This window comes from Oxyura jamaicensis, chromosome 5 (assembly GCF_011077185.1).
Source record: "Oxyura jamaicensis isolate SHBP4307 breed ruddy duck chromosome 5, BPBGC_Ojam_1.0, whole genome shotgun sequence".
Taxonomy (NCBI): Eukaryota; Metazoa; Chordata; class Aves; order Anseriformes; family Anatidae; genus Oxyura; species Oxyura jamaicensis.
The window spans coordinates 34,267,657-34,295,574 of NC_048897.1; the positions used below are offsets into that span (position 1 = coordinate 34,267,657).

Sequence of the window (27,918 nt, forward strand, 5' to 3'; positions counted from 1 at the left end):
CCCTGCATGACTTTATTTATTGATAGAAAGAATGTTTTATTATTATTATTATTATTATTATTATTATTATTATTATTTTTATTTTATTTTTTATTTTTATTTATTCACCTCTATTTCACCTAACAGTGCTATCTGTCTCCTACTCTAGATCTCTAACTACAAACAGTTACTGCAATTGGTCTTATTAGCCTGAGTTTGAGCCTGCATGAGTTATATGATGTGCAATGGATATATTATGATACTGTGTTGTACAGAGCTGGAGTCTGAACATTTCAAAGGAGTGCACTGAAACAAATGTTTCTATTCCATGCTTGTGATGAGCATATGCCATACTGCACTTCATTTTTTAAAAAAGAAAGAGTAACACTGAGGTGACTATATCATATGTCCATCTTAAAAACTGTGAAAGAAATGAAAGATGTAATCTTTGAAATGAAAGATGAAAATGTATCATCTTCCAGAAAGAAGGAGAAAAAAAAATCCTAATCAGAGAGCTTTAGTGGAGGTGCTTCATGTCTGTCTGTCTGTATGTCTTCTCCACAAAGTATATTTTTGCATTTATTTTTTCTCAAAGGTATTGAAGGCAAACCCAACTTTCTTGGGGTAAGATTTTTTACTTAGATTTGTTTCTTTAAGATTATTTAAGTACACTTAACTTTACAATGTTCAGTTTACTTCTGACAATGATGTATATAAAATAAAACATTACATTAGAATTTCCTAAAATGCTATATAAGTGCTGTGGAAAAATCCAAATCAATAAATTAATTTGCCTTTAAACAAGCAACCTAGTAAAAGTTACAGGAAGTGGAAGTTTTATCTGACAAGATCTGTTTGCCTTCCCTGAAATCCATTTTTCATTTCTGTTGAGAGATTTTTACATTATAGCATTCTAGTGTTTTGCTGAGGATGTCTGAGGCTGCCTGGTCAAGATTTCTTATTGTGATTATTGAGATTTTAGTTGCAATTCTTTATCCTTTGATATTTCTTCAGCTTTCAGAGTTGATTACTAATTGGCATTTACAGTTTTGAAAGCGCTTACACTGATTCTGGTAAGACTGCTGTCAGGTCCTCGAGTGCATCTCCCTTCTAGGAGTTCAGCTGGCTGAGTCCAAGATCAGCTTCTTTGCTGATAAGATCTGTTGTCAATAAAACTGTAAGTGAGACCCTTCCCCTCCTTTCCCTTGGGAGCTGCTTTTAGTGGAGACTTTACTGCTGTCCCCACCCATGCTACACCACAACTGTGGAGCAGCTATGTCTGTGCCTGGTATCTCTGTGATTCTGACCCAGACCTGCTGTTTTTGCTTCCTGGTTGGCCTTGGATCCGCCTCCCTGCTCCTGACTGTCTGGGTGAGCACTGCACTGTCTGACCCTGACCAGTCTCTGGACTCGATCCTGACCCAGACTTTCTTTGCATCCTGCTTCTTGGTCGGTAAATTCACTGCTTCCACCAGAACCATGGTCACATTCAGCTCATGACTCGCCTTCCCAGGCAGAGCAGCCAGCCCTCACTGCTCCTGAAAACCATCGAGTACAAGCTATCAAAGTCAGTCAGTTTGTAATTGTTTTGTCTGAGCAAATGATGCCTTTGTTGTTTGAGCTGATGGTGACTTTGCTGTAGATGATAAACACGATGCTCTGACATTTCTAATATGAGGGTTGAACTATCACGTCACTATGGACCCTATCAGCTGCATTTGGAAATGGACCCAGGTAGAGGGTTTAAAACCATGATTTAAAACCATGGCTACAAGTACCAGTAAGTATGATTTTTTTGTTCCCAGTCTTGTCTTTTGAGGGTCTTTTTTAGGTTTCTGTGGTAGATCTGGGCTGAAAGGTAAGATGAAATGAATGGTTTGGAAAGAGCATTATCCACATGGTAAATGGGTATTTCTGACTTACTGATTACGCTGAGAAAAGTTTACTCTGCTATATAAGCAGTTGTTATCATCACAGAGTTTCTGTGATGGCATGTAATGCACTGAATAAAGCACGTTACACTGTGGAAGAGCTTTGAGATGGGAGTGAGGTGGGTATGCGAAATGCACTGGAAGGTGTTGCAATTGTTGTTTAGGCATGGTCTGATTCAATTTGGTATGAGTGCGTGTGCAGAAATCTGTTTCTGTGCAGTTTGAAAAAGAAGAGCTTTATTTGAAGAAGAATTTGAAAGACAGATTCAATTTAAGGTCTTCTTCCAGAACAATTTATAGCTTGAGGATTCACTTTCTGTACATGTCCCTGGCTAGGGCAGTATGTGGTAAGGTCTTTGGCTTATAATATGATTAGGTACACTAAGGAGAACTTTACTCAAAGAAGTAATCTGTTAGAGATTACCCACTGTGTTGGTGGGTAGGGGTTATCGTTAGGTTGTTTATGTGTGTTGTATACTTCTCCCAACAAGTGTGCTGCTGCCTGCAATGTTTAGGATGAGCTAGTTGTTCTGTGGAGGCATCGGTTTGTATATTTTGTATGGCACCATTTTTGTGTTAACCATTAGCTCTGGAATACTGATGATGATGATTAACCTGTATTTTAGCTTTTTGCATCCTAGCAACAGCTGGGGGGATGGTTTTGTCCTGTGGTTATCTGATAGTGCAAAGTGCTAAGTGTACAGTCCCTTTTAAGTCTTCCATGTTTCTCCTCTTGAATAATCAGGGACTGGAAAAAACTTGGCTTGCTTCATTTCATCAAGTCAGATTCAATATTCAACTAAATTTTCTCAGCTGGATCTATACCAGGATTTAAGAATCTGGGCCCAAATGACAAAAAGTTAAAAGCTGAATTAAACATATGGAAAGTTGACGGAGTTGATGGACCTGATCCATTTGTGCAGTCTACTTACTGGTTTCCCATTTTCCACTGCATACTGCTTTTCTTGTCACATTCTTTTCCATTGCTGCCAAATGTCCCAGTGCATTTGGTCTTTCTGAAAAAATGTGCCTGTATCTTACAGACTGGTTTCAAGACAATGGTTCTTTCTGTATGTCCTGTATGGTGTGTTTCTGTTATTATTTCACAAGTCTTCACCTTCTACACTTGCAAATACAGGAGTTTAAAAGAAATTTCCACAATGTCCAAAATTGTCAGATGTCTAGGAAGCTAAAAAGAGTCACCAAAGCTTACTTAGTTGTCTGCTTTAAACCAAACTACTTGGAACCCCATGACTGAATGCAATAGCTGCCAAAAGTTGCTGACTATCCTTGGTGTATCTGAAGTCAATTAGATTTTCTATTGATGATGTAGTTTTCCAAGTAGGAACTACTATATTCTATATAAACGAGTGGTTTGAGTTAATGTCTCCAGGAAAGAAGTTGTCACTTAAACCTTAAACCTTTCTTAGGTCTCTGTCTATATTGCCAGGTGAATGTTGTCATACATGCCACTGACATCCAGAACTGCAGCCAGGAACAGAAAGGAGAACATGATTGGGCACTGCTTTTTCTCTTGTTCATAGTCTGAGCAGACTGAGGGACTAAGAAAAAGGAGCTTCCCTCTCAGTCAAGAAGTGGGAGCAGAGATGCTGTTCCTGCTGACAGATCCCATTAGAAGCTGCTCTGGAAGACAGCTGAGATTTTTACAGATGGTTCTACTGAAGTGATTTACTTCCAATACAGACCTCTCAGGTGTCCTATTTCTTCTTTACCCTCTTTTATGTTCACATTGGTCATTTCATGAACATGCCATCTTTTTCTGCGTAGAGAGAATAACTGTCACCTTCCTTTGACTGTTTATTCCTGAGAATATCAGCCCAGAGCTGGTCTGGTTAGAACAGACAGACAGTCCTATGCACCAAGATCGGATACCAAATTTACAACAAGTCTATTAGTTCTGTTCATCACTGTGTGTTAGCCCTGCCATGAAATCTGTATTGTTCCTTTACGCAGTGACATTTTTTTAGAAAGAAAAAAATACCATACAACACTGAAATATGTATCTGTGCAGATGACATAGAAAGGTACCACCAAAAAGTGCTGATTTAAACAATTCAGGAATGTTCTTTCACTGGGATGAGAGCAGATCTGATAGTTTGGGAAAGACATATTTCAAGTTTGAAAACTGCTCATTATACATAGATGCAATGGAGTTCAAGATACTTTTCATGAAACACTGTCATCAGAAAAATATTTGCGAGTCAAAACATTCATCTTCACTTAGAATCTTAAGTGGCTGGGTATAAGTTAGATTAGAAGAAGTGTTACTGAGTATAGGATGAATTTTTGTGGGATAGTGCAAAAAGGAAATGATATTAAAGCCTCATCTCTACTATTGGTTTCAGACCAATAAACTTATTCAGTACTAAGTGACTTTATTCACTATAGTGACTTCCTAAAACATCTGTTTATTTTATGCTGAAGCTCAACCAAATTATTATGCTGGAGTAGTTCTACACTGTGAAAAAAGATACAAAAAGGAGAGATGGACATCTTCAGTATTGTGGCTTAGAAATGAGGAAATTAATGAGGCTTAAACAGGAGAACTTGAAGGAGGTTTGTTCCAAATAAGTAATTAATTGGAATGTGAATAAATGTCTGAAATTGTGCCTTTCTTAGCTCAGCAGATGTTGGACTGCATCAGGCTTTTCTTTCTGGAGAGAATTTTGAGGATCCTGATGTCATCAGAACATAGAACTTGAAGTTTACTCGAACATCTCTTACCAAAATTTGTGAGTGGGAAACACAGTTTCCTTTTATAGGAGACTGAACAGTGACCATGACATGATTCTTGTTATCATGGATGGAATAGCTGGCCCCTTGAGCTTCCTCACAGCCTTGTTTTTCTATTATTCTCTCTTAAGTCCTACTGAATGTATGAATTTCCTTCCTAATCCCATATTCATATAACTAGTTGCTTTTTAACATTAGTAAGTTTATATGTCTTAATATTGACACTGATTGAACTCTTACTTATGTACTACCTGTTGGTGTTACACTGCATTAAATTCTGAGACTCATATAAAATAATTTTTCAGATAAATAGGAAAGGGACACTTAAAACTGGGAGAAGCTAGATGTGGAACATTATTCAGGCCAATTGCTTATTCAGGGTGTTTCAAGGCCATCTCTACAGATTACAATCAGCTGAAAATTTTCATAACTGGTCTCCTGGATTTTTAGATTTCCTACATCTGTTCTGGTCTAGCTGTAAGCATTTAATATACATGTACACCTTCCTTCTGACCGCTAAGATTATTTCTTAAGGTCATTCTGTTTCTGCCCATCAATGTGACTCTCCTGCACTTGGTATCTTCTTTTCACTTGTTCTGCCTCAGACAACAATTTCTCCTTGACTACATGTTTTTCTGCCATATATATGAGTAAAATATCACAAGACATTTCTGCCAATATTTGCTCATATTACAAATGCACTCACTTTTCACATGCTCAGACACCTCTTGCATAGTTTTCTGTGAATGTCGTAGAGATTCAGCTGACTGGCCTGAAGGTATTATAAGCATAAGCTTTAAAAGAAAATGAAAGTTAAATTTGGTAATACAAGTCTTTAATCCAGAAGTATGTAAACATTTATCCAGTCTGGGAATAAAGATCTCATGTAGCTTATCAGAACAATTAGCTAGTCAACAGTTCAGTAAGCCCCAGCTTAAAGAATTTGCACATGTGAATAATCCTGAGCACAAAAATCTATCAAGCTCCATCTTTGACACTTTTCTGATTTAGAACTATAACAAATACCAAAGTGCTTACAGAAAACTACTCAGCCCAGTTTAAAGAGCTTAAAGTTCTGCAGTTATTGGTCACACAATTTTTGTTTGTTTGTTTTAGCTGATTCAGGAGAACACTGCCATCACAGCCACTGCTGTTCCATTCGCAAGAGATGTCTGATAGTACTCATTTCCATTTATTTTTTAAACTTACCTTTGGAAAGGCCCAATTCTTCTAAAGGCAGACAGTACAAGGGGCAGCATAAAGTAACCTGTTTCACTTTTAGTGTAATGAAAGGAGGAAAAAGGCCCAAATCAAGTAAAGGTCTCACTGAGGCAGGCATGCACAGAATGGGGAAAAGAAATACCCCGGTATCTTAGTCTAGACAGAAGAGTCAGTGACAGAAAGGTTGGAGAACAGATGTTTCTTAAGCTTGGGTCACTAGCAGAACTTATTTTGTGTTTTGCTGGTTTTATAAATGAAGTTTGCTATTTCTGATTTGGCAAGAGATGGACTTGGTCTTATATGCTTAAGACGATCTGCTTAAAACAGAAGTGGCAGAAGCCTCAGCACCTGTCTTTATTTTAAATGGTTGTAGTTAAAAATCTTGGTTTCCTATAAATGCATAGCTTGCTGCTGGCTGTTGCTGTTTTCTGTTGGCATGGGTTCATTGAAGCATGAGTATAGACAGAGGGTGACTTGCCTCCCTAGCCATGTTAATACTGCTCAGAACATTGTGCTACACATCCTGTATGGAGAAGAGATGCAGTAGATGCCCAGGTAATCCCTTTGCTGCTGTCAGCCCTACACTCAAAAAGTAACAGACTCCAAATACAGGAAGAACAATGATTCATCAAGTAGATGAACTAAGGGAGAAGTTTCATATTGCTCCCCAGTGGTCCAATAACAGAATGAGGAGTTAACAAGAAGTATTTACCTATCTTGTATGAATGCCTAATTTCCACTTATTTTTCCCCTCAGGAACTGACAGGTGTGGTAACAGAAGAAACCACAGTAAATGAGATAGGCTGTTGGTCTTTCTTGGTACCATAGCCCCCATCATTTGAGTTAATTCATTAGAAGGAAAAGGCTGCCGTGAAACGGTTCTGAAACCAGGTCTTCCAATCTACTGTCAGAAACCAATTGCCTAAGCCTTTGTGACAGTAGTAAATACTCATTTTAATTTCCTTGATTCTGATTCATATAGAGTTTTATATTTTATTTAATTATTTATAGGCTCACAGCATGAATCAATATGACATATTGCTAGATTCTTATAAATAATGTACAGGAGGATTACACAGAGTGATAAAATTATAGTGATTTATTTTCTGCAGCTTGATAAAGAACATGCAACTAACAGGAGCTCAGAGAAAATATAAGGCATGCTATACCTGCTGTACCCTTTTGTGTATTTATCTTCACAACCCTCCTGTAAACTAGTTCAGTATTTTTATGTGTATTTTAGAGAGAAGTAAGGGAAGAAAAGAGATGAAGTGAGCGTTGAAGTCAATAGACATGATGGGAACATTGGCTTCCTAGATTAAGGCTTTAACTTTCTTCTGTAACTAGGCAAATTCATATTTCATCAGGTTCAGGACAGGTATGTTACTGAAACTAACATTGGTGAAAAGTTTTATTATTGTTTAATTGAATTATTGTCTAATGGAACTGAATCCTATTATATTTAATTAAAATAACCTGAGGTATACTTGATATTGAGATAAAATGTCCACTCTAATATCATAGCTGATTTTAAAATCACCTGTGCTTGGGGGTTTATTAGATTAAAATAATCCTCTCTTACTTCACCTACTCTTCTTTCAAGTCCACAAAAACTTGCTTTCTCCAGGGACGTGTGTCCCATAGCTAGAAGGTAGACCACATTTTCTCTTCGTATTATTTTTCAAGTGCTTACTTTATTAGGTAGGTTTTCTGTGAGATCACTGTTAATTATCTCTGGAGGTAATGATTTGGCAAAGGTTAATGACTTGCCTCATATAGGAAAAACTGCAACTGAGTTCTACATCTAAATGAAAGTGTTGATTTCAAGGGGGTATGAACCTTTTTGGCTCAACTAAACTTTAAATGGAATAATGTAAAGACTGAGACACCTGCACTCATTTGGAATATTTTGAATACACACGCTTAATATGTTTTCTAGTGTATACACACAGCAGAATAGGTCAACATAAATTTATTTTTGACTAGAAGATGTAAATATTTAACTTGCATAAGAACTGTGACAACTTCTATATGTTACAGTCCGTTATTCTGCTGCACCAACTTTCACAGAAATCAGATCTGAACAGTATGCAGCAAACATTACTAAATTCAGCTTCACCTCACAATCAGAGGAAACTAGGGTACACAATAGTGACTTATACCACTTGTGTTACAGGTGGGGGCACTTGTCCTATAAAAATGTTACAAACAGAAGTAGATCACAGTTTGTCAGGCAATCTGCTAAAGATATTGTAGAAGTGGAGCATACAATAATATGCTGAGCTCCTTTCCATTTGGGCAGACATTCATCAAAACCCCTATTTATTATTTATGGTTCTTTAAATTTCTGGAAAGTGTGGGTCTAAGGAGGAAGCAATACCAATTTCTCTTGAATGTGCACAATTTTTTTTGGTCGTGCAATTCAATTATACTGCAAAATCAGAAGCAGAAATTCTTTTGATTAATTCTGAACCCAAACACAAGTGAGAATCTCCTTTTTGCTATATTACACAATACTGTATTTAGCACTGGACAGCACAGAGACACCGTCATGTGTTTGCTATGCAACAGCAAGATAGTTACAAATGCATCTTACCTTGATATAAAATTTTTAAATGGAGGAATTTAAAGTAAAGACAGTTTTTAAAAAATACAATACAAAAGAAAAAAGCTATTTATTTTGCAAGAGGTAATTGTCTCACAAAATTTCACTTGTTACACTTAGGCATAATCACTTCTCATTCCTTCTTGTGATGTTTTGGTTTCCAGTATTACAGGGGAAGTCAACACAAGACTTTTCCCAAAGCTTTATTAAAAATAACAAAAAAGCAGCACATCACATCTGGTTGTAACAAAACTTCATTTTTTTTCAACAAAATTTAATTTATATCTGAGCTACTTAAGAGTCTATTTATTTTGTCAAGCAAAGTATTTAAAGCAACTCATCAGCATGGTACCTCAACAGCAAATACAGTTCCAGCTTCCAGCAGAGTGATCAAAACCCACATTTTTAACATGATGTAGTGAGAAGTGCACAGTTTTCCCTCATGTTCTACTGTAATACCCCAATTCTTCTTTGCCTTTTTTTTTTTTTTCCTATATCCCCTCTTCCTTTGGCATCCTAAAATGGAAAAAAAAAAAAAAAAAGCAGGCAAAAAAGGCAAAAGGGTATAATATGTTCCTTTCAACTTCTGCTTCACACACAATTCTGGGTGACAATTTTACATGTATTACCCAACACCAAATACAGCCAGAGGTCAAATCGGTATTTAAGCAGACATTTTAAATGGAAATGAATTGCAAGTCATTTATATGTGCTCGCTGCATGCAGATTCCACTCTCTCAGTAACAGTGTGGAGATGGAGCCTGAAAACAAAACCTGTAAATATTGATTACTTTGTATACTTGAATGAAAATCTGATGCAAAGGTATTTCATTATCTCTTGCTCACCCCTCTCACAGTGATAAAAATATGAGTATTTCCTTGGATGTATATTCAGTCTTAGTTTCTGAAGTGATGGCATTTAAGCCTTTTTTTCCCCCTGAAAATGCTAATTCTATTGTCCAACATATAGCATATTTGTACATTATTCCTGCTATCTCATTTAGTTTTCCTTTGCTTAGTTTCACTTTTTAATTCTATTCTGCAATTGAGGCCTTATCCGAATACATTGAGTGCTCATTATTGGTTTTCATATGCTGTCTTCCTTCAACTTCAGTTGCCATATGGCAGATAGCTCTGTGACCAGTACCTGTTACACTTTGCATCCTGGCCATATGGACCTTTCTACTGTTAGCAGGTTAGAATTCAGTTCCTTCTGCTCAGTGTGCTGGCTGGCTGACACCCCCTGACCTAAAAGATGTTTTCTTGAAAATGGGGTCCTGAAATAGAACCATTCCCTGAAAACATCCCTTGCATTTCTGAACGTGATGTTCTGTGACTGTTATTGCCCCTTTTGTGCCTGTCTTCCAAAAATATTCTAGGAGGCAAGCTTGCCAGTGGAGATGTTACATGCATCCTCCCGGGAACAAATATACACCATGTGTTTGCTGTAGCCTATCAAATCTGAACAGCACAGCTGGAATTTCAAATAGCAAATCCTTACAGCTAAGTACTTGTGGATGAGCCACTAAATTTATCTGGGAAATAAGTTTGAATAGCAAATTAATTCAACAGAATCATGATCTGCTTGTCAAGTCAGAAATGGGGAAAAAGAATACTTGTCAGCGTATTCTTTGGAGCATTTTTGCCTGTGACTGGTACATAATTAAATAGTTCCAAGAATTCTAACACTGATATTAGTCCATTCATCAAATCTTTGTCTTTAAATCAGTCTCTCCATCTGTTTAGTTTTCATCTTTTCCTAGGTTCCCTTTGTTCTTTCAGGTCTTTTTTGTTACTAAGCACTACAAAACTAAATCTGGTACTCTCAATGTGGTTTAACTGAAACAACTGAGAAAGAAGCTATTAACTCTTTGCTTTATAATAACGAAACTTCTGCATATGCACCTTTTCCTTTCCTGCATTCCTGTTTTTCATTTCAGCTGCCACAACTGCAGATTCTATCCAATGACAGCAAATAGAGACAGAACCTACTATAGGAAAATGCATTTCCAAATCATTAGGGGCTCATTTTCAGCTATTCAGTGAAATTTATTGCAGCTTGCCACCTTCAGAATGTAGTTTAGGAACTGTTATGAAGATTCTCTCATTACTCAATGGTATAATGAGAAGCTCTCTCAGCCAGTCAGAGACCAGAAAAAGAGGTTTGAACAAACAAGCTAGAATTTTTCATTGCTCTTGAATGAATCTGATATTCTAAACTTCCCTGGTCTACAAAGGATATTTTCTAAAGGCACAGTTGGAGAGAATATGTACAATTAAATGCAAGCCCATCACCATAACTGGTTTTATTTGATCAAAAAGCTGTGTGTTTTCTAAATTCCTATTAGATAGTAAGCAGAATTTGAGTTAAAGTGACAGGGAATTGGTTTCCTGAAGCAGGAGAAACTGAAGAAAAGATGTCATTGTGAAGCCACAAATGACTACTGGGTTATGCAGTATGAACCAGGTAGTCATAGATTTGTTGCATATAAGAGAAAAAAAATGGAGCAGACAGTAAAAGTGGAGTTATTGACTGTTAACCAAGAACAGTAGTAGAAAACCTATTCCTCTATCAAATGTGAGGTACAGAGTAGGGAATTAAATTGGAAGGAGAACAATGTAAAAGAAATGAGAGCTACTGTGCAGATCTAGAACAGGATTTTGCTGTACTCTGTTCAGTTTGTAGCATTTTTCACAGGTGGGGATACTTAGAATTGTATGGAGTTTAGATTCAGGTCATTATTTTACTGATTGTAACTGTCAGTGCTTTTTTGATATAATTCTCTTACTTATATTTATCAGAAATCATAGTTAAAGATCTTTAAACACAAGCAAACAATAAACAAAACAAAACAAAGAAGTTCACAAAATTTTCATTTTCTTTCTTTCATCTTAGCTCTTCTTGTATTTTGTTAATGAGCTAACTATAGACTGCTGACTGGCCAAATGGGAGTCCCTAATAAAATACCCAAGCATAGATTTTTATGTACTGTCTGAAAAAGCACTAATTGCATGGCAAGAGAAAATAAAATTCACTTTCAAGTGACCATTCATTTTATGGACCATTGTTCCAGGGTTCCTAAGACAAGACCACCTTGAGAGGTGGGCCTGAGCAAACCTCATGAAGTTCAACAAGGACAGGTGCAAGGTGCTGCATCTGGGCTGGGGCAATTCCAAGCACAGATACAGGCTGGGTGGAGAATAGATTGAGAGCAGGGCTGAGGAGGAGGACCTGGGGTTGTTGGTTGACAAGAATCTCAACATGAGCTGGCAACGTGTTTGCAGCCCAGAAAGACCACCATATCCTGGGCTGCATCAAAAGCAGCATGGCCAGCAGGGTGAGGGAGGTGATTCTCCCCCTCTGTTCTGCTCTTGTGAGACTCCACCTGTAGTGCTGCATTCAGCTCTGGGGCCCAGCACAGGAAGAACACAGAAGTATTGGAACGAGTCCAGAGGAGGGATACAAGGATGATCAAGGGCTGGAGCACCTCTCTGATGAAGACCGGCTGAGGGAGTTGGAGTTGTTCGGCATGGAGAAGAGAAGGCTCTAGGGAGACCTTAGGGCGGCCTTCCAGTACCTAAAGGGGGCCTACAGGAAAGCTGAGGAGGGACCTTTATCAGTGAGTGTAGTGATAGGACTAAGGAGTAATGGCTTTAAACAAAAACAGGGCAGATTTAGATTAGATAAAAGGAAGAAATTCTTTACTCTGAGGGTGGTGAGGCATTGGAACAGGTTGCCCAGAGAAGTTGTGGCTGCCCCATCCTTGGAGGTGTTCAAGGCTGGATGGGGCTTTGGGCAACCTGGTCTGGAAGGAGGTGTCCCTGCCTATGGCAGGGGGGTTGGAACTGGGTGATCTTTACAGTCCCTTCCAACCCAAACCATTTTATGAGTCTATGACTCTATGACCTTGTAAAGAAGCCTGTATGTTCATAAGAAGCAAAAGAAAATCTAAAGATTTTCATGTAGATTTTGTTGAAAAAAAAAATTGTCAGTATGAAATAAAATCAATTTTATAGTGAGTTAAACAGTCTGACAGATCTAGGGAAAGATTTCTTTTTTCTTAGGAGATGTATCTCATAGTATTTTTGAACTTATCATTTGTAATACTAAGAACTCCTAACTATGACCACCAAAAATACTGTATCAAAATACCTCAGTCAGACTTGTTAATTACTGGTGAAAAATTTCCTTGAGATCTGTCAGAGAAAGCATGCTGTGGAATATTTGACAGTTTAAGTGACTGCAGAACATTCCTAAATTTTATAAAACACACCCTTTCAGTATGGTTTTCCTACCAAAACCCATGAGATAGAGTGATTAAATCTGCATCAATTATGTAGTATCATTAATCAGTATGGCATAGAGAACCCTGGTGCAGTGCTGATTAATTTGCAGTTTAGGTGCATGCATTTATTGCTTCCAGCTCACCTGAGAAGTACATTAATCAGCTGTGCTGTACAGACAGAAGTTGTTACACAAAGATGTCATAGATACTTCTAGTTCTTCTGCTATTTACTAAATATCATGCTGTCATCCTTAGAAAATCTCTTTGCTATCCACTGTTTTGTAGATAGAAAAATGTATTTTTGAGTATCGATGTCCAGAACAGGCTTGAGGCATGAAAGTGAAATTTAAGATCAAGCTTGCAATCCTGAAAATCCTATTCTACTGCCATTTAAATTCAGGAGGCTTTAAATTCCCCAAATATTCTGCTTATCAGTTCTTCATTGTCTTATTCATGCATAAGAGTGCTATGGTCATGCGTGTAATGAACAGATTACATAATGAGACTTTAGGAAGTAGGCGTCACTTTAGTCCTTGAACTTTGGTGGTAATTCTCAGATGCGCTTAACATAAACAAAGAGTACAGGAATCCTCAAAGTTACAAACTGTTTTCATGGCAAATGGGCTAAGAACTGGTTTTTGAATGGCTGCTCTGTTTGGTTTGAATTTCACCACACTTATTACACAGGGCCCTGAATGTAACATTTAGAGAGAAGTTCTGGTTTCCACATGGGAACCAGGCCTCTAAAAACAAATAACTGGAATGACTTGAATGCCACTATCCCCTTTTTGGATCATTCAGAATGATCAAGCACAGGTATTCAGAAAAGCAAGTATCTGAACTACTAGCCAATATCTTCTAGAACAAATCAACGCACACGGTAAAGGGTAAATATGGGTGTTTCATCCTCACATTTCATCAGACTTCCCTTTGATTTTTGAGTCCCAAGTTATTTGGCCACTTTGTTTTTCTAGTGCTGCTCTCAATTGTTATTTTGAAGCCCAGTTTAGATTTTTAAGTGATTCATCTAGAATATTCCCAATGTATGGTAGTAATGGGCTACATAAACAGAAGCATGGGCAGCAAGTCGAGTGAGGTGATTCTCCACCTCTACTCCAGTCTCATGAGACCCCACTAGCCTTCTGCATCCAGCTCTGGGATCTCCAGCACAAGAAAGCCATAGACTGTTAGAGTGGATCCAGAGGAAGGTCACAAAAATCATCAGAGGGGTGGAGCACTTCTCCTGAAAAAGAAAGCTGGAGTTGTTTAGCCTGTGGAGAAGGCTCTGGGGATCTTAATTGCAGCTTTTCAATATATAAGGAGGATTTGTAAGAAAGGTGGAGAAAGACTAACTGGAGACATCAGACTCTTGAGTCTCACCAGGAGACAGAATCAGATGCATCCCTGTAGTTTACTCCACATGGAAGAGAAGAACAAAGAGACAGTAATCACATAGCTCTCTAAGGCTACAAAAATATAGCAAGAGGCTAAAAAAGGTAATTAGCTTGTGAGCCCCACAGGTTACAGACTAGATAGAACAACCCCATAGCAACTCCCAGTATCTGACATTGACCTCAAAGTGGCAGTGAGCTAGAGGAAGGAAAGAGATTCATGTAATTACCATAGAATTATAGAATGGCTCAGGTTGGAAGGGACCTCAAAAATCATCTAGTTCCAAACCCCCTGCCATAGGAAGGGACACCGCTCACTAGATCAGGTTGCTCAGGGCCTCTTATAACCTGGTCTTAAACACCTCCAGGGATGGAGCACCCCCAGCCTCTCTCTGCATTCCAGTGGGAAGGCATGTGGGATGTTTCATATCTATCAAGATAAGTTCTGAAAATCTTTTCTTGAGATGGTTTGAAGTCTTTAGCTGTCTGTCCCTCTGTCTGCCCTATCTCTTTAAGTACAGAGATGATCTTAAAATGTCAATTCTTTTGAGATTGAGTAGGAGGAAATTATTAGTTCTGGTTCTTTTGTTTCTAAAAATAGAAATGAAAAACCCTGAGTACACCATTCAGTGTTTTCAGATGGAAAGGTTTCTATTTTACTTTTTAAATGCTTATTCCATTTGTAAATTTAAATTATTATTATTATAAAGTACTAAAGAAAGATCATTTGAAGTTACCAAATCGAAATATTTTGGAACAGAAAATATTTTGTAATCTCAGCATTTTTTTTCTGGGTTGCAGTCCCTCTCTCTACTCAGTTCTAATTATATGTGAGAGGAAATTACTCTCATCAACGGGGAAAATATATTTAGTTGAATTTACACATAAGCCCTGTTTCTGCCTGTAGCCTGCTTAAGTCCTTCATCCAAAAAGGCCCCATACTGTAAGACATCAAGGACAATCTGCTGGGGCTTCTCTTGCACACAGTACTCAGTGCTCTGAGTAACGCTCTTCCCTGAAAGGAGGCAACATAAGCATGTGACAATGAAAATATTCATCAGTGAAAGTGATGCATGTGATACATTGGTTGTACCTATTCTAGTCAGCTTTATTTTCTTATTGCTATAATGCAATTCATTTTGAGAAGTGCCTTCAGCAACATAAACAGCACCTACTGCACACATGCACACAGGTTTTTTTTTTTTTTTTTTCACTCTTTCTCCATTAAGAGTTACCAATTCAGACCTTCCCATCGGTTGCAAATTAAACCTGATAAATGACCTGTTATGACCTGTATCTTCTTCCTCCTCTTCACCCATTCTCCCCAGGACTGCCATCCCAGAACCGTGTCTCATGGACTGTAGAGTTTTATGAAAGACAAGAGAGAGCAGGAAAAAGAAAGGGGGAGATTCTGAAGACTTGCTTACTCTCTTCCCCTCCCTCCCATACCTTGCTTGTATTTGGATTTGAATAACAAACATGGAGCTTTAATCTGACAGCTATTTGATCTCCTGTGGTCTAGTAAGATAAAGAAAATACATGTGTGTTGGAAAGAGTCAGCAACCTGACCTCACCTTTGGTCTTGGAATCCCAGCTTTCTTTGTAACAAATTACCATTTTTAATAGGGAATTACTTTTGCAAATGTCCTTCAGAAATTAGTCCATGTCAGGAATCATTAACTGGTTTGTATCCCCAGACACATCTTCCCAAGATCTCTAGCTGGCCAGAGGAAAGGTCTTAATGCCTTTTCTTTCTATCTGAGTGATAAAGTAGAGCCTAAGGGAAGGGGACTTAGAGCTAGAGCTGAGAGCAGACAAAAGCCTAATTCCTGTTGCTACAGCAAGTGTAATTATGTATGCGTACTTAAAATAGTGACTGAACGGTTCATGTAGCTTAATGAAGCATTGATTTGGTATCTAAGTCACAAGCTCTGATCTTTACAACACAGTCATTGGCTGTTACAGCACAGTGGCTGTCAGAAATTAATTGATGGTCAGTCTACTTCCTAACTGACAGCCATGAAATCACAGAGTCATTCTCATTAATACCTCAACCTTAGCAGGGGAGCTTTGAATTAGCAGAGCTGTGACTAAATGTGGAAATGGCTTGCATCACTAGGAAAGTGTAGAATATCAGTGGTAAAGTGCATTAGAGTTAACGCAAATGCTCCTCTGCCCCTCACCTATTGATTCACTCTGAACTTCCTGAGAAATGACCAGGCTTGACAAACTGGAATTTTGCTCATTTCTATCACCTTTCTCTGCAGGAGACAAAACTCCTGCTTCCAAAATTAGATTCTAAGAGCTTATTAGAAATGCAGCAAAACTGATAATTAGACTGAGTAGCTCCACTGCTGTCATTCATTTCCTACTAATCAGAGTACCGGGTATGCTGAGGGATATTTATGCTATACAACTCCAGATTTCCTGTGACTATTCTATAGTATTTGGCAAAGTAAAGTGCCTTGCTGCTCTCTCCTCTTAGGAGTTGTCCCAGGATGCCCTTGTAATGAAAAAGAGTAAGTTTTGTGGCTGTGTATTATTTCTGTGAATACTTGAGTACATAACATTATGTGTACTGGAACTGCTCAGTCTATTCAGCTAATCAGCGCAAGCACATATAGCTTATTAAATCACTTGTTCAGGTTTGCAGTGTATCTGTTTCTTGTTTGAACTCAACCTGTCTGGATCTGAAAGCTTTGTAACACTAGAGGCTTTCAAACCTATGGCATTTTTAGCTCGGATATCCTAACACTGATGAAGGGTGATCTTTCCAACACCTCTGTCATAGGGAACTTTGTCGATTGTTCTTAATGGAATGATTAATCCATACAGAAGGACAGAGTTAAAATATTTGAGCATGCAACTAGAAAGACTGCTTCTCAGTCTTTCCAGTCAGGCTGCTTTCCAGATGCTGGCACAGCAGAAGCATCATATTTTCCCCTTAGAATCATGACGGATAATTTGATGCATCTTGGATGAGAGGGAATGTTCTCCAATTTGACAGAGAAATTACATCCTTTGGAGGAGAGAGACTGAGGGAAGCAGGTTTAGCATATTGAGAGTTGGGGGCATTTGGGCACACATCAGATAAGCCTTTTTTTTTTTTTTTTTTTTTTTTATGCTCACCTTTAAAATCCCAGTTGTGAAACACCGTACATTTGTGTCAATAAGGCCTTTAATTCTCACTGACAAGCAGAATAGAAAGCTGCAGCAGTAATACTTGAACCACAAACCATCCTTCTTAGACCTCACAAATGCATATAACTCTCAGAGGAATGCCATTTCCTTTGAGACTTTTTCAAAACTCCAGCCTCCACTCCAACAAAGTATTTCACACAGTAGGTCTTTCTGTCTTAGCAAAGCCCTCTTAAAATCAATAAGGCTTTGGAACATTGCTTTGTTATCTTGCTGCAAAGGAGGAATCCATTGATTTTGGTGTAGCATCTAATTGGGAAACAATGTACTATGTAGTCTTAAAATGAAGAACTGCTACCTGACAGTACACATGCAAACTTTTGTGATGGCAGAACTCCAGTCACCACAGAATTTAAAGTCTTTTCCGAGCTATATAGGAATCAAACACTGTACTTGCACAGAATTGCTTACAGTTTTGATCAATTTTGCTTATGTAAAGAAATTTAGATAAACTAGTTCACACCATTATAGGAAGACTAGGATGTGTGAGCAAGCATGTCCTATAGCGGTGAAACAGATTTTCTGTCTGAAGAGTTGATAACAGTGTACTTGAGGAGTCAGAATCGTTAAGCTATACTTTGCTTATATTTCTTCAATTTACCCCAATAGCTAACCAGTTCTAATAAACTGCTTGTGCAGTTTTGTATTTTTTCCTTTTTTAGCTGTATAGAATTGACAAAGATATTTCAATACATAGTGAAAAAGCTGCAGAACATGTATTTCCTGTTATATATTCACCTATCTTTCATCCCATGTGCATTTATAAGCCTTCATAACTATACATAACTATACTTGCTACACGGTCTAAATCAATAATGTTCCTGCCCCCCCCACTTAACTCTAATATGTCCTGAATGGCCATTGTCTGTAACTATGTTAATGACATGTCATTGTTTATTATTATTATTATTTATTTATTTATCCTAAACAGATTAGATATGGCTAAGATGAGGCCCTTTAAGAGAAAGAGAAGGTCAGGTGTAATTGAAAAATACTAATGATTAATGATTACCAGGTGTGCCAGTTCAACTTCTTTTGAAAGCTAAAATGGGGCTGTTTTTTTTTTTTTTTTTTTTTTTTTTAAATGTTAAGAAAATATAGAAGGAGTTTTAAGGAGTGTTTTCAGCAGAGGTTAAACTCTGTGAGAGGAAAGGGAGGTCTGGGAAAAGGAATGAAAAGTGATTGCTAATGGGCTATCTAGAGACCTCAGGTTTGACTGTAAATAAACAGCATACACTTGGGATGCGTATAGTCAGAGAAGAAATAATCTAAAACTCTAGGGGCTCATTCAGTCCAGTGTTAACTTGGTTCAGCAGGGTTGTAATGCTCTTGGAGAATAATTAATATGGTTGTGATTCAGGCAGTAGGCTGTATGGCTTTTGAAAGGTATATGCAAACTTTATAAAATAAATTCAAAGAGTACATTTCTAAAATGCAGCATAGCAGAACATCGCTACAGGCTTGTGCAGAGCAAGAGAACATTTGTGAAGTTTGTTTTTATTGCTGATTTATGTGTTGCTACATAAATAACATCCAAAACTAGAGTTATTGTGGATTCTGGCAGAAGCCTGGTTTGGGTGCCTAGATTCTTTACAGGTGTCTCTAAGAAAATTAGGCATCTTGGGACACATGTAGGTAACAGATCACAGTCCAGAGCAAGTAGGTAGGAAACACTAAGTACAAGGGTGTCCCCAAAATTTGAGGGCTGAGTATCTTAGTTTCTGCTTCAGAATTCTTTTTTGAAAAGAGGTGCCTATTATGTTCTTCTTGAAGAGTAAGTGTAATTTTTATTTCATGTGCCTGCCTGTTTTTCTCAATTAGCATAGTGGTAGTATGAGATTTGAATTTTAGGCCTCAGTTAACCTGAGGTGGTTTAAATAGGGAATTATTGATCAGTAGACCTTGGGAAGGAACGGCTTACTAGTTTACTGAAGTTGTTGTACTATGCCAAAAACTGAAGAGAGAGAGAGGGAGCATGCACTGGAGGGAGCCTAAATCACTGGTAGCAAAGGAGAGAAGAGTTTGTGGATCTAGTTCCTGTTTCTTGTGGTGTGCTAGTACGTGCTATGTGATCACTGGACTTCAAAACACAGGAAGTGCTGGCTGGAGGCCCTACCACATGTGAATGTCTTGATAATTACAGCATCGTGTTATTGAAAGGACAGTGAAACTTGGGCTCTTGCAGTATTGTTGTATTATACTGCAAACAGCTGGTTAGAGCACTCACATGCATTGAAAAAGAGATGTTTGTTAGACTTAACTTATTAGACCGATATGTTGCAAGAAATGCTTGAGTAGAAGCTGCTTGAAATGTAAGCATTGCTGTGGAAGGAGTATGTGGGTACAGACTACATCAAGAGGCAGCAGTGTGGGGAGCAGGTTCTTCTGGCTATTGGTGTGACATTATGGAAGAAAGAAGACCCAATTCACTGAACCAGGGGTGGGTGGAATAACAGTTTTCTCTAGCCTCACAGTTAGAGACCTGATCAAATTTTGTGAAATACAGCCACTGAGTTAAATGTGGGAACAGTACTTTATTTCATAGGGCCTCTTAGTTCTGTGGGCATGCAGTGCCCCGATCTGTTCGGTACCTGAACATTAATCTGACAAATAATAAACAGTGACTCTAGGCATGTAAGCTTGGAGGCTGCCTTTAGCTTCTCCTTGCCTGACTCTTAATTTGCTTGTTTTAAAGCCATTTTAGGAGTTATCAAAGCTTGTAGATTTAACCATTATTCTGGACTGTGATGGGTGTTTAGTTTTGGTGAGGAAACAGAAATGTTTTAAGACTTGTTTAGGCCTATGACTTTATATTCCCTTTCAAACTGTGTTTTATGCCACCTCTGATAATATATACTGCTAATGTTCTTTGATGTTGTGCTCTCCAGTGCAAGGATCAGCCTTTTGTCAGCCCTTAGAACAGAACAAAGCTTTAAGTCAAAGAAACCAAAAGCTTTAAGTCAAAGAAAGTCATGTTATTAGACATTGCAAGAAGTCCCGGTAAAGTATAAAGTAAGATTCCCTTGCTCTCCTGATACAAATGATTCAGAGCCAGCTTTACCTATACCACTACTTTCACTAACAACCAGAAAGCAAATTTGAAAGGAAACTTTGTAAAGCAAATGTGAAAACAACTGACTGCTGAGAAGCTCTGTTACGCTCAGCAATAGTCATAATCTCTGTTGAATCCAGAAAAGAATCAAGGCTTAATGGGACTTGAAAATAGCCATGTTGTCCCTGGGTAACTGCATCCTTCAGTGTCTTTGTTGCCTCCCAGCTTTGGCTGTGTTGCTGTTTAGATGTCGAGCTCTGCCTGTGGATCTGCCTCTGAGTATGTTTAGCAGAACGAAGACATAATCGAGGCTGCGATTTTTCTCTGTTCCAATTAATAAAAGGTGCACTCACTCAGTATCCATGTTATGTGATACAACAAGCTTGAATGTCTTCCCTTTCCTGCATGGGGGAAGCCGTTTCTCCTCTGCTTTCCTTCACCTCACAGCATGTTGCCTTCATTCATATGTGTGGAATGTGTGTAAGAGAGGATATTGTCCTCTCTGGAGGCTGCTCCTCTATTTGTTCAAGAGGGGGAGGCATAAACTGAGCCATTAGTGGGAGAAATAAAGCCTGAGCACACAGCAGCAACCATTTTTTAATGAATCTATTTGTACTGGGCCAGCGGGTAGCCCTGACGTGGAGTCAAGCCTGAGAGTGGAGCTGGCAGCTAGCCAGCGTTCTGCTGAGAAGGAGCTAAATTATGCATCTTATTCAGTACATTTATTAAGAGATCTTCTAACATTTTCAGGCAAATGTCCCAAAACAAATGCTACTATCTTTTAAGAGCCTTACACTCCTGAGCTACGTTCAATGCATTGCAATTGCCTCATAATAGCTTTCTGGTGTTTGCTGAGCTTCATCTCTCGATGATGTGTTATAAGTTGTTATGGTGGGGAGATATTAATGTGGGAAGGAATTCTCCCTGGGCTAAAGGTGTGGAGAAAGATAAATGCCTGTGAGGCTGAGATGTGTGGCACTGCCTCCATAGCAGGCCTAGTTTCAGGCATCCCATGTGCAACCTGGTGTTTTAGGTAGGAGGATGCCCAGCTTTGCCCTGACTTGCAGCATGCCCTGGCACTGCAGCCATGGTAGCCCTGTAGAAAGACTGCTGCCACTTGGGTCAAGCAATGTGGTGACTTCTGCTTACAAATTTGACTCATGCTGACAGATCTCAGGCAAACACGGTGGAGCAATTCACACTCCCTAACCCCCTTTTTCTTTTACCTTTGCAGTTTTGAGGAGGCCAAAGATACCTGCTGAAGAACAGTTTAATCCTCTGCAAGCTTGCTAGCACTGTTTTGTGAGCATGGAGTTTCTGCCTAGGAAACAACTTCTTTTTTTTGTAATCCCCAACATGGTCTGCTACAGTGTTTTAACAGGACACCAGGCAGCTGTAGTATAGAAGTCCTCTGATTGGAATTGGCACTATCCTGAACCTTTTTACAGATAAAAACCATCAGATCTGAGTTGAGGATTTCAGTTTGTATCTAGAGCTTAGCTCACTTGCTAAATGCTCAGTAAACCCCATGTACCAAGTGGTACATCTTTCTGACCAACTCTTCCTCTCTCATTATGCCTTACAGCCTTATTTTGCTTCTCAGCAACCGTCTTCCTCCCTCTGCAGGTGGGCAGTTTCCACAGTTGCTGCAGGCTGACCTTTTGTTGCAGGAACTGCTGTATGCATGTTTGACTGAGCAATATGTAGGCAGAGATCTGGATCCTGACAGGGCCTGGATATAAGCACTGGCTTTAACATCCAGCCCTTTTAAAAACTTTTCTAACCACCTTGGTGTCTATTGTTTACTTTATCCAAATGATCTCTCTAGACTGGAATATTGAGGCAATATTCCCTAGAGATGAAAAGATAGCATTTTAAAAATTGGTTTGAAACTCAGGAATGATCCCAACGTGGTGGAAACCACTCCAGGAAAGCTATCTTTCTTCCTTTCTCTGCCCGCTCTTTTTTTTAATTCCCCCCCCCCCCATGTAATTGTTAAAATGGGGGATAAAAAGTATGCCATCATCCTTTGGAGTAGGAATACTTTGTAGTCGGCAGCATGTAACCACTCATCAAATCATTGGTCTTCTTACATAAAGCTCTGTATAGGATAGTACAAGTAGCTTAGAGAAAAATTGACCTTTTTCAGAAGCGTGCATGAGAGATACAGGCTTCATGTCTCAGACTGCTACTCACTTTCTTCCTGATGCTTAATATTCAAATTTGCTTATTTCTTTATATTAGGTGGTAACAGTTTAAAGCATAATGACACATAAAGCAAGGGAGAAAATTAACTGTTACCAATTTACATTAAACATTAGCCCTTATTGTAGGAAGGCATGATTAGACTGCCAATTACAACAGCTCCACGATAGTTAAGGTTTAGAACCATATATTATTTAAAGGTCAGTTCCTTTAAAAGATCATTTTTTTTCAGTTGCCAGAATTAACCACTTTACCCCAGAAATTCCAATGCTGAATGTCAGCTTAGTGCAGATATTGTTTTTGAATACATTGTCCTAAATGACTCAATATTTTTGACAATGAGAATAGGGAAAATATACTTGGCTAGTTACTTTAAACACCACGCTGCTTTGGAGGAAGAAATTAATATTTGGCTGCAGTGAAGTCTTTACACATTTTATCCAGGCTTTGGCTAGAAATTTGCCACTAACTTCTGTGTCCACAGTAAGAATACCCATATGAGAGACAATCAGGATGATTTAAACTTTAAAATGCTGCAAGCGATGTGTGGTCTACATGCAAACACTTGGGTAAGCCTGGCAATCACTAAGCAACAGGGGAGTGAGGCAATTTAAGTTGCCTGTGCAATTCATTCCCCTTGATTAGATGCATTTCAATTCCAGAGACATGATCTTAAACATTGTGATTTTTTTTTTTTTTTTGTAGTAATGTTGCATTTACAACACAATGTTGTACAACAGTGTTTTTGTTTTTCTTTGTAAAACCTCAAAGATATTGGGCAGTGGATGGCAAATGAGACTGGGGACAGCAGGGAAAAAAAAAAAGCACGGTGTCTTGATTATGGTAGCTGAATTCTACCCAAGAAAGTGGCTTTATCATTTAGAATATTCAATACTGAAGCTAGAACTACAAAACACATTAGATTCCTGGGTGTCACTTTACTGTCCAGTCTCATCTTTTAGTTAGTAACTTCAGCAGCCACAGGAATTTTCTAGTCATGGGATTTTAGAACATACTGTATCTCAGTCTGTATTCCTTGTTCATTCTCTTTAAATGATTAAGGTGTTTGTTCATTCACAAGTGCGCTTAGGTGGTTAATTAGGCAGTTCTTTATCCTGGGAGCCCAGTTAAATGATTCACTCTGAACTGTGCTGGGCACTTGTCTCATTGTGTAGCGATTATAAAATGACTCTTTTCAGAGTCCATTCTTTTCTTTTTTTAAATCCTTGCCTAAACAAGGTTCACTAGAGGTTGAAGACAAATTCAAATATGTAAAAAAAAATGAAAAAAAAAATGAACAAAAAAATTGTGTGAAGATCCTTTAATAGAATGTTACTGAGTCTATGGGCTTAGCAAAGACTGGTCAAATTTCACTGGGAATATTGCATTCTCTTTCCAGGCCTCCATCTTTGAGTAATTTTTTTATTCATAAAAGGAAGCAGTGAAGATGCTTAATGGTCACAGGCTGCAGCTGTCGCTAGGACATATGAGGAAGCTCCAGTGAAACCAGCAGCATTATAGGAGTTAGTGTTCTCCACCAACACCTGTGATGTTGCTTGTAGATTGACTTGTCTCTCTTCAGGGAGCCTTGGAGGCAAAGCAGCACGCTTTCCCCTGTATTCCTAGTGATTTCTTGGCACCTCCTTGTCTTCTCAAGCACACCGCTAGCTGTGGGCAACACTAGGGCTGTGAAGACAATGTTACAGGACAAATGTGTCCTTTTACATGTATTTCTTTCTTTCCTAATAGGCATCAAAGTCATTCAGGGTTGTTTAATTTATCAGGAAACCAAACAAATGACAAATGAGTGCACTGTAGAAACCATACCAATATGTCAGTGATGACTCCTAGGTGAGTTGCTGTGTGTGTGTATGTGTAGCTCTTTGTGACAGTATTGATACAATTTAGCCAAAAACCTGAATGATAATTGAACTTACTTTCCACAGGAATAATTTTGGGTTACTAACACAATATTTGAATTCTACAGATTGCCTTTTTTTTTTTTTTTTTTTTTCCCTCAAGTCTTGTCTTTTATATGATTACACACTATGTAGACTGCAGTAAAGATCCAGGCAAAATGGTGGAACGCAGGCAGTAAAATACTGATTTTAAGCCGTCATTCTTGGACCATCAACTTTTTTTTTTTTTTTTTTTTTTACTTGATAAAATTAATTAAAAGCATTAAAAAACACTTCACCCAGTATAAACACAAGACATCAGTACGGAGCCAGAACTGGTATGTGCCTAAGCATCTAAATAGCAGTTAAGTTTCTAATTCCTAATCTGAGCCAGAATTTCTTGGCTTGGAGTTTCTTTGAACAACTCCTTTCAACTGCAAAATACTTAAGCCTTGTAATAACTATTTTACAGTGGGAAAACCAAAAGAGAGTGGCTTTTCTTTAAAGAATGACTTCCCTGTGACCACCTGAAGGAGACGTGTTATCACGTGGGGACCACATATCCTGGCTGGCAATCTCCTCCTAAAGTCATGATGTTATGCCACCCACGTTGCCAAAAACATAATTAGAGACAGAAAAAATGATAGCATTCACTTGTGACAGCTCTTATTACTCAGTCTCCTAGGGTAATGCCATTTCTAGTACTAACTCTTAAACCATGACCTTATCTAACTGTCCAGAAGAAAGATGCTACTGTTTTAAAAGGTTGTTAAAGACCTTCATCTGAATTGAAAAGAAGAGTGAAATATCTGGCTTTATAAAGGAAAATAAGAACTGAGAGTAAGCAAGGTAATTCCTCCCTGTTATAAACTTGATTCTTGCAGGCCAAGAATTGTGTTGTTCATTAAAATTATATTCATTTTGCCATCATATTAGTTGCACATTAAGATTTTAAATCCTGTGCTGATATCTAGGGAAAAGTTGTGGTGAATATGCTAATCTGAATGCATAAATAAAGCAATCAGGAAAGAACGTCGACTGGAAAGGTTGGATGGAGACTATGCTACTGGGAGTTGAATATGCATCCAGATGAACTAGCGTCAGAGATATTCTTACTCTCAAAATGTATATAGACATGTATGATTTATGATACCTCCCAGCTGCTCCCAGGAAGCCATAGGTTATATCTAATCTGAGATGGGTGAGTGTATTGTGCTGCTTTCCTTCATGTAAATCTCATTCTGTGGTGTACCAAGAAGTCTTGAATTGTCTTAATCTGACCAAGGAGTAACAAATCAGAGATTTATTCTAAAATAGAAGGGTCTTAATTTAGTACAATTTAGTTTAAAATCCATCTCTGTTTTGCTGATTGAATGCACACAGGTGTATTCAATTTCATTTTACCATTTGTGTCTTTGTGCTTATGGAGGATTTTCTGAGGTGTGTTAGATATTTTTTGTTTGTTTGTAATCTTTGGATGTGGCAGCTTCTGCTTTGCAGTGATGTCAACACAGGTATGATCAGCTGAATTTTTTTCCTCTTACCTGCATTACTTGAGTCAAAGGAACATTTCATATGCTAAAGGCAGAATCCCTCTGACGGCATGATCATCCACCTCCTTTGAGTACTGCAGAGTGGTTATGCCATGCATTAAATAAATGACTAGATCTTTCTAATGCCAATGCAAGTTTATGGGTGAGGGTTATTTGTATTTATAGCATCCATAAAGCAATTTATAGTCCTGCTGCTGCTTGCTATTTTGTGCTTCTGAGCAGAAAAGTGGACTACAATGACTTAAAATGCAACTCATGGGTGCTTCAGAGGTTCAGAGGCTTTATGGGTCAAAGAAAATGAATGTGAATAACAGAAATAACTATACTTTTTTGTTACCATGTACCTCAGACTTGGCCTTTGGACTGCTGATTTCCTTGGGGACTGCAGGTGTTAAGTATGACTTGCAGCGTGCATGTTTGGTAGGTCTGTAAATCAGGAAATGGAGATGCTGTGGTGACAGGCTGTGTCCCCTACAAGAATGTGGTGCCAAAAGCAGAACGAAGCAGAACTGAAGTCCTTGGATCTGTCTGAAGATACTACTCAAATAATTTTCTTATGGTCTTTGTAAATCTGGAAGTATTAGATGAATGTTACTCAAACTGATGTTGGAACTTAGTGATTTGTTAAACATGGAAATGTTGGTTTCTTTCATCTTGTTAAAGATTGCTGCCGTTTTACGTTAGGTGTCCCTGAATGATTTGAAACAAACTGACCTCCCATTCCAGATATGTAAACTGAACTGAAGACTCTTACCACGAAAGTAAGTGCACAGCCTCTGGATTACAACCTCTTTTAGCTGTTGGTATCTTCAGCCTCGCAGGTATAGCTGAAATATAAAAGAGTGAATCTCCCTGGACCCTGAAGCTAACCTAACATTTAATAGTAGTGTGTTTCTCTAAAAGGTGAGAAGAGTGATATGGACTCCCTAAAACATCTAAATACACAGAGCTTCCCAGTTTTGGGGAAAATGAATCTTCGTACCTATTCAAGATGTATTTCTCTTCAGATTTGAATCAAATGCCCAGGCAGCAGAGTGATTTAGTTCTTGCTTGCTCTAGACAGCTCTAGGATAGTACTTGAATGCCTGTACTTCTCATCCATTGGTTATATCTATGGAGCTGGATTAATAAATTCGAGGCTGATTAAGGTTAATTGTTTACGTACCTTGTCAAGTAAGCTGCATGGTTTTTAGGTTTTCTCTGTTTTAATGCTAGGTATCAAAAATATCACTGGTTTTGCTGTTAACCCATTAATGCTTCTCAAATGAAAAATACATCACCTTTGCAGAATGCCATACATTATTTATTTGTTTCCTGAGAAGGCTAGGATGTACTCTGTGAAATAATCAGATATCCTGAACGATCCAACAGAACACAAGGGCAATTTGGGAGGGAGTGTGGTAAACACAAACCAAAGAGTAAGAATCAAACTTACTTTAAAGGTATGATTGGGGTGTCTAATCTCAGGGACTTTCTCATGTTGATTGCTCTGTGGCTATTATAGCACTCCCTTTGGTAAGTGGTTCAAAGCAGTTACTGCTGAGATCCCTTGTATTACGGCAGTTTTTTGGGGTGGGGTATTTACTTTAGATTCAATATTAAATCTGAAGTGGTTGCACACCTTTATTGTATGGATTGATTTAAATTTATTTAATAGAAATTATCACATAAGCCTCTGTTTTAACTCTTATTGAATACTTTAAGCACCAGGCTATTCTTTTACTGCCTCAGGCTAATCATGTAAATATGTCCATAGCCATGGCATCAACAGTTATTTGAGTTTGTATTTGGAAGAAACCTTTCCTGATTTTAGGGTCTGCAGGGTTGGTAGCTGCTTCCCATGTC

The 27,918-nt window shown here is 38.3% G+C and overlaps 1 long non-coding RNA gene across 1 annotated transcript in view; it reads left to right on the forward strand.

Moving 5' to 3' along the window:
* Nucleotides 1–1,314: 1,314 nt before the first annotated feature.
* LOC118168510 overlaps nt 1,315–27,918 on the forward strand; it is an 87,922-nt gene continuing 61,318 nt past the window's right edge. The window contains exon 1 of the long non-coding RNA XR_004751611.1: nt 1,315–1,713. This is a non-coding gene — a long non-coding RNA (uncharacterized LOC118168510). The remainder of the gene's footprint in view (nt 1,714–27,918) is intronic.